This window comes from Amblyomma americanum, chromosome 7, assembly GCF_052857255.1.
Source record: "Amblyomma americanum isolate KBUSLIRL-KWMA chromosome 7, ASM5285725v1, whole genome shotgun sequence".
NCBI lineage: Eukaryota > Metazoa > Arthropoda > Arachnida > Ixodida > Ixodidae > Amblyomma > Amblyomma americanum.
The window spans coordinates 146,803,798-146,810,607 of NC_135503.1; the positions used below are offsets into that span (position 1 = coordinate 146,803,798).

General features: G+C 47.9%; 3 non-coding genes across 3 annotated transcripts; all 3 read right to left on the reverse strand.

Moving 5' to 3' along the window:
- Positions 1 to 4,643: 4,643 nt before the first annotated feature.
- On the reverse strand, positions 4,644 to 4,729 carry TRNAS-AGA (transfer RNA serine (anticodon AGA)). Its single transcript has one exon. It is a non-coding gene; the product is annotated as a tRNA-Ser (tRNA).
- An 89-nt stretch (positions 4,730 to 4,818) lies between these two features.
- TRNAS-AGA (transfer RNA serine (anticodon AGA)) lies at positions 4,819 to 4,900 on the reverse strand. Its single transcript has one exon. It is a non-coding gene; the product is annotated as a tRNA-Ser (tRNA).
- Positions 4,901 to 4,988: 88 nt separating this feature from the next.
- Positions 4,989 to 5,070, reverse strand: TRNAS-AGA (transfer RNA serine (anticodon AGA)). Its single transcript has one exon. It is a non-coding gene; the product is annotated as a tRNA-Ser (tRNA).
- Between the last annotated feature and the right edge of the window lie 1,740 nt (positions 5,071 to 6,810).

Here is a 6,810-nt window from a genome sequence, read left to right on the forward strand (position 1 = left end):
TGAGGCTACCAGAGTAGCGCAACAACAACGACTTCTACGCAGCCATTCGGGGCTAAAAATACTAGAAAAGCTAGGCTTCGAACCTCGAGCGCGGCTCAAACACACGGAGAATATCCCAACAGACATAAGGAACAAAATCAGAATCCCACCACTCCCAAGGAATATGCATCCGGTACACCATGAGGGTAGGCGAAAGGACAGAGCGACAGCTCTGCAGAAAAAATTAGCCAATAGACAGGACGTGGTTTACACGGACGCGGCGGAATATGAAGGCAGAACGGGTTTCGTAGCCCTGGCGACCAGGGAGGGCGGAGACCGAGTCTCGTGCTGCAGCACCCAACAGAGTGATGCAACAGCGGCTGAGGAGGTAGCCATTGCGCTGGCTTTAACTCAACGGAATGTTAGGGTGATTATAACAGATTCCAAATCGGCTATCCGCAACTACAACGCAGGCAGGGTATCTGTCGAAGCAGTCAAAATTCTCACAGCCGGCCCGACACCGGCAGAACTAATTACCTTGTTTGGACTCCGGCCCACGAGGGCCTCCGGGGAAACGAGACAGCGCACGCATTGGCCCGAGGACTCACACACCGGGACCCCAATGCGGTCTCGTTGAGTAGAGAGTCCCTTCAGACGAGCGAGGAGCTGAACACGTACCAAGATATTCTTAACCATTACAGATTAGGAAGACAGACATTACCTGGAGCATGCAAGGGCCTCAGCAAAAAGGAAGAGGTCATATGGAGAAAGTTACAGGCGGGAGTTTTTCCGAACCCACTCGCACTAAGCAGATGGCATCCGGCGATCCAAGACCCCAGGTGTAAGCAGTGTAATGAAATAGCAGACATGATCCACATGGTGTGGACATGCCCTAGCCACAACGAACCAGACAGGAATATAGAGTCCTGGGAGGCTTTAATGGCCAGCCAGAAAGAAGAAGAACAAAAAGAAGTCATCCGTCTGGCCCTGGACACCGCTGAATCCCAAGGGATCCCAGCCTGCTGAAAGGGGAGGAAGATGACGGCGGTCAAGACTCGTCTTTTTCGCCCTCTGATTCCTTGACGGGTGCAAATAAAGTTATTTCATCATCGACATATATTGCAAATAAGAGGGGAGACAGTGGGCATCCTTGCCTTACTGAAGATTGCACTGGGACTCTTGCTGTTAATGACTTATTTATTATGAGCTGGGTACAACAATCTCGATAGGCCATCATTACACCGTCTAAAATTGTGCTGCCTACATTTGCATGCTTCAATGCGCAGAAGAGGACCTCGTGTGACACCCTGTCGAAAGCTTTCGCCAAATCTAGTTGCAACATGGCAACTTGGCCGTCCATGTCGTCGCAGCATTCTAACACATTTCTTGCTACGTGAGTGTTCGTGAAAATCGTTCGCCCTTTGATGCCACATGTTTGATGCGGCCCAACTAAGTGCTTGATGACCCTTTGCAGCCGCTTCGCGAGCACTTTCATAAACACTTTGTAATCGGTGTTCGTAAGGCTGATAGGCCTGTATGAACCTACTGACAGCAGCTTGTCACGGTCGTCCGTCTTAGGGATCAAAACGACATGAGCAGCTCTGAAGGACGGTGGCACTTGCCTTGTTTTATACGCCGCATTGATAACGCGGTGTAACACACATGCCAGTTGATGGGCGAAAACCTTGTAAAATGTGGCTCCCAAGCCGTCTGGTCCCGGAGACTTTCCTGCCGGCAATTCGCCGATAGCGGCCTCGATTTCGCGAACACTTATCTCTTCCTCAAGGCTGTCTCTGACATCGTGTGCTATCTTTGGCAGATAAGTCATGAATTCAGTAATGAAAGTGTCACTTACACGAGTAACGTTGCTAAACAACTCGCGATAATATTCCACGAACGCCTGCTCTATCTTTTTCTGCTCGCCCGTCACCTCGTTCTTATAGCGGATCTGTTTGATTTCATTTTTTGATGCATACCTTTTCTCATCACTAAGAGAGCGTTTATTCGGTGCTTCCCAAAGCCATAATCGTTCGCCCCGGGCACGAATCATAGCTGCCTTATATCTTTCATTGTCTATCAACTCATGTTCACTTTTGGTTTTTTTTATTTCGTCTGCCACTTTTTTAGGCTCCAAAATCACTGCGTTTAGTAAGTATTCTAGTTGGCGCTGAAGATCTTTTTCATTCTTCATCTCATTTCGACGCTTGATGCTTGCTCTTTCAATCGCTGCCATTTTAACTTCATTTTTGAATTTTTCCCAGGCAGTCGAATAGTTTTCTGGCTGATAATTCACTAGCCGCCCTAGTTTTTCCTCAACTGCTTCAACAAAAGGTTCATCATTGAGCAATTTAGCGTTCAACTTCCACAGGTGCCAGTTAAATCGTGGCTGCTTTTGCTTATTGCCAATGTTGAAACTCACACGGCTGTGATCAGAGAATGAAACAGGTATAACGTTGTAACTATTGCAAAGTGGAATTAGAGCGAGGGACACGTAAACTCTGTCAAGCCTTGCTTGACTACCTTGTTGGGTGCGAGTGAACTGCGGCCGCCCGCCGCTTGTTATTGTGTGACCCACATCCTCCAAGTTATAGTCCACCACCAAGGAGCTAAGTAACTCGGCGTTCCTATCATGTACGTATGCTACTCTAGATCTATCCTCAGAAAAGCAAACGCAATTAAAGTCTCCCAGCAGAATAAGATGTCTTTCACAAGGCGGATACTGATTAAGGTGTTCAAAGAAAATACATCTCTCACTGACATTGTTCGGGGCATAGACACACACCAGACGCCACTTTTCTCCCGACAACGAAAAATCCAAGACGATGAGGCGACCATTTTCAGACACAGTAATCATTTCCTCAATAATCCCCATACTTTTGCGTATCAATACAGCACAGCCAGCAGATTTTCCAACGGTATGGCATACACAGACATTATAAATCGTTGTGAAAGGTGACACCATATGATCAGTCTGCTCTTGTTTTTCCACCTTTGTTTCTTGTACTGCAATTAGATCTAGCTCATTCTCCATGCAAAGGCGACTAAGCTGGTATTGCCGTCGCCTTGCAGCCAAGCCCCTAACATTGATTGTCGCTATGCGTAGCGAAGAATTTAAATTATTTGCCATTTTGAATCAAGCAGCATGATACCAATGATGTCATTACAAACATGACTGACACTTTTCTATCGCTTCTAAGGTGAAAAATAACAACATGACATACCAAAAAGCAGTCCAGTAACGTCTTCAGCCGTACGTCGAATGTGTCGCTCGTATCTTCAGTGATTCCGTCCATTTCGGTTCCGTAGTAGCCCGGCACCTTCGACGACACCAAGTTTGTGTGCTAAGTGGGCGTGACCGCCGAACGCCTATCCGGCGGGATTTTCGGTTGCGGGCGCAGCGTCGGTCGACGCACACCCGGCGTCTTTGGCGAGGGTTCATCGTTGTTCGGCTCGCTCGGTTGTCCATCCTGGGTAGCTAACTCGTCATGAGTTCTCCTCACCACCGCACCACTTGTGCCTGTCTCGCTGGCGTCCATTGCCTCAGCTTTATCCGTAGCAATTCTTCCGTCGTGCGAGCTTAGAGAGATTGCACCCGTAGTCGTGTTCGTCGCAGTGAGCTCCGGTTCAGAAGCGGTGAGAGACGGAGAATCACTGGCCTTGGCCTTGGGGTCGCCTCCGGACTTCTTTTCTGGAGACTTTGCGTCCTCGCCGATCTTCTCCTCTGCTCCTTTCGAAGCTTCCTCAACTTCGGCTTCATCCTGCAGCAGGTCGTTGACGTCTAGAACCCTCGCAGCTTTCTGCGTGACAGAAGCATACGTCTTCACGCACTGCTCTCCTCCGTGGCCGTATCGGTGGCATAGTGCGCAGCGTGGCACAGGGCAGTCGCGTCGAATGTGGCCGGTATTGAGACAGCGCAAGCATAGCGGGGCCCTACCGGGCACCACAACAAGCGCCAGTTCACCTGCAACACGGATCGGATGGGGCAGGTCATCCACTGTCACGCCCGTCTTCAAATTTAAGGCCACCAAGCGTGTTGAGGACGCTTTGTCTTGCACACCTTGAGCACGCCAACGTTCACGTGAAACGTCCGTCACTCTGCCGTACGGCAAAAGCGCCGCCCGTATGTCATCGTCCAGTACGTTGTGAAGCATCCAGTGAAGCTTGATACGCAAAGCTTGGTTGTTAGGATCTATCACAACGTACCGCCTTTCCTTCACGGTCAATTCCTTCAAAGCCAAAAGCTTATGCACGCCGTCTCCGTTTTTGAAGGTTACCGCCCATACATGACTCATCTGATACCCCCCAGGGCGATAACTTCAGACAGTAGGCCTAGGCTAGCCAGTGTGTCACGGAAGACTTCCACATGGTATGGCCTTTCACGCACATCGGCATGCAAAAAAAGAGTTCAAAACAACTCGCCCTGTAGGTAGCTGAGGCAAAAGCACTTGATAATCCGGGTCATCACAGCCAGAAATCCTGCTACCGCGGCCCTGCTGGGCCGCTGAAGCCGCTCCTACGGAGCCCATGACACACACGTCCGTTCGCCTCGGCGTCCGGAAATGGCGCCACGACTGCGGTTGTCCACGCTATGGCGCAATTGCTCTACTTCTTCTCACGCATGAGCTATATCGGAATAAAACACGAAGGCACCGCTCGTCCGGGCACGCAGTCGACAGGATTCGAGCCTGTGCGCGGAGACCCCAATGGATTTCTAGTCCATCGCCTTAACCGGTTACTCGGCCACGACTGCGGTTGTCCAGGCTATGGCGCAATTGTTCCACTTCCTGTCACGTATGAGCTATATCGGAATAAAAAACGGAAGTACTGCTCGTCCGGGCACGCAGTCGACAGGATTCGAGCCTGTGCGCGGAGACCCCAATGGATTTCTAGTCCATCGCCTTAACCACTCGGCCAGGACTGCGGTTGTCCAGGCTATGGCGCAATTGTTCTACTTCCTCTCACGTATGAGCTATATCGGAATAAAGGCGGAAGTACCGCTCGTCCAGGCACGCAGTCGACAGGATTCGAACCTGTGCGGGGAGACCCCAATGGATTTCTAGTCCATCACCTTAACCACTCGGCCACGACTGCGATTGCATCCGTCCGTCCGTATCGAAGACGACCTCCTCAACCTCTAAAAGAGTTAGATATTGGGCTAGTTGGATTTGTGACAAATTACACATATTTTTTAGCACAACCACGACAGGGACACAGAGAACAGAGACAAACACGAGCGCTAACTATGAACTTTTATTTTGAAAGGTGAGGGGGACCTTTGTTTAAGAAGTGCCCTATCAGGCCACATGACCACGAAAAAGCAAATAAAAACAAAACGACACAAGACAAAATTTTCAGGTACAAAGAAGCGAGGGCAAGACCTCACGTGACTCATAAGGAAAATACAGGATCAGAACAAGGCCACCCAATATATCTTACTACAAAGGAAACCAGCTCAGGTGAAAAATTTTTGCGCAGCTGAAACTTATACAAGGCCAACCAAGAAAAAAAAATCAAACCTAAAGCCACCTGAAGGGAAAACAAATCGCTAAAACTCGACCTTACGCATGAACAAAAACTTGCTGAACAATGATAGCCAACACCAACAAGGCGAAAAACATGAAAATAAGAGAGGGGAAGTAAAAGCGCTAAAAACACCGGAAAAGCCAACAATTCACACAGCTAGGAAAAAAAGTAAAAAACGCTAAAATCATGACGATGAACATGAAGAAGCCAACAAAAAACACGGCAAAACATGAAAAACACCAAGGAAGTTAAAACTGTGATGCGAAGAAGAATGAAACCGAGGAACTTAAAGAGAATTGTTAGCATTTAAAAAGGCTCTCTCTTTTTTCAACAAAGAAACTGAAGGTTTGCTCACGCACTGATCATTAGAACGGATTATGTTGGCAGCTTCGATTATCTCACGTGTCACCGTATTGCAGTGTTTCCCTATCACTGTGGTCTTTTTGAAGTCAGCCAGGCAACCCGATTTCAAAACTCTACAGTCGTGGCAGTGAATGCCAAGACGTCGGAACTTTTGCTTTGCATTGTTGTCATGTTCTTTCGGCATCTGATTTAAACGTCGAGCCGTCTGACCAACATATGTTTTGCCACATGACACAGGAATCGAGTAGACAACCGACTCTAAACACTGAACAAACGCCTGTTGGTGGCGAGTGGTGCAAGTACACTTCTCTTGTCTCTTTTCGTTCACATGGTTGCACAGATAACAGCTCAGGAGCACTGAAAACAACCTCGACGCCTAGTTTTTTTACCAATTTTTCTTAGGTAATGGGAAATGCTATGCTAGTGAGGCATAACCACCAATTTCTTTCTATTCTTATGACTTTCCTTTTCGGGTCGTTTCGACTTCTTCAACATAGTTTCGGCGATCGAAGCCAGAAGTTTAGGAGGGCAGCCTGCCTTCTCTAATCTGTTTGTCTGCAAAAAGAAAACTGGTTTCTGATCTGTGATTACAGGATTCCTCAAGAGCCTTTTTAAACACTGCTTGAAATATGTTTATTTTTTTCCAGCTTAGAATGGCTAGAGTAAACGGAAAAGTCGCCTTGTTGCCTCTAGGTTTTTATGTCCAGCAAATATGACCTCGAATTCAAGACTGAGCTCGAGGAATTGTAGGAGGCCTTCTTCTGGCAATTCATGAGTTAAGCACAGAGGTGTCAGGCACTGTTAAAAAACTGCTAAACAATGTGAGACTTCCAAATCAGAACTATCCTGATTACAATTTAAAAGCACAATAAAATCAGCAACAAATCTGATTACTTTTACCACCTGCGGTCCTTCCAGGTGGCTATTCACAATGTTGTCCAGTTT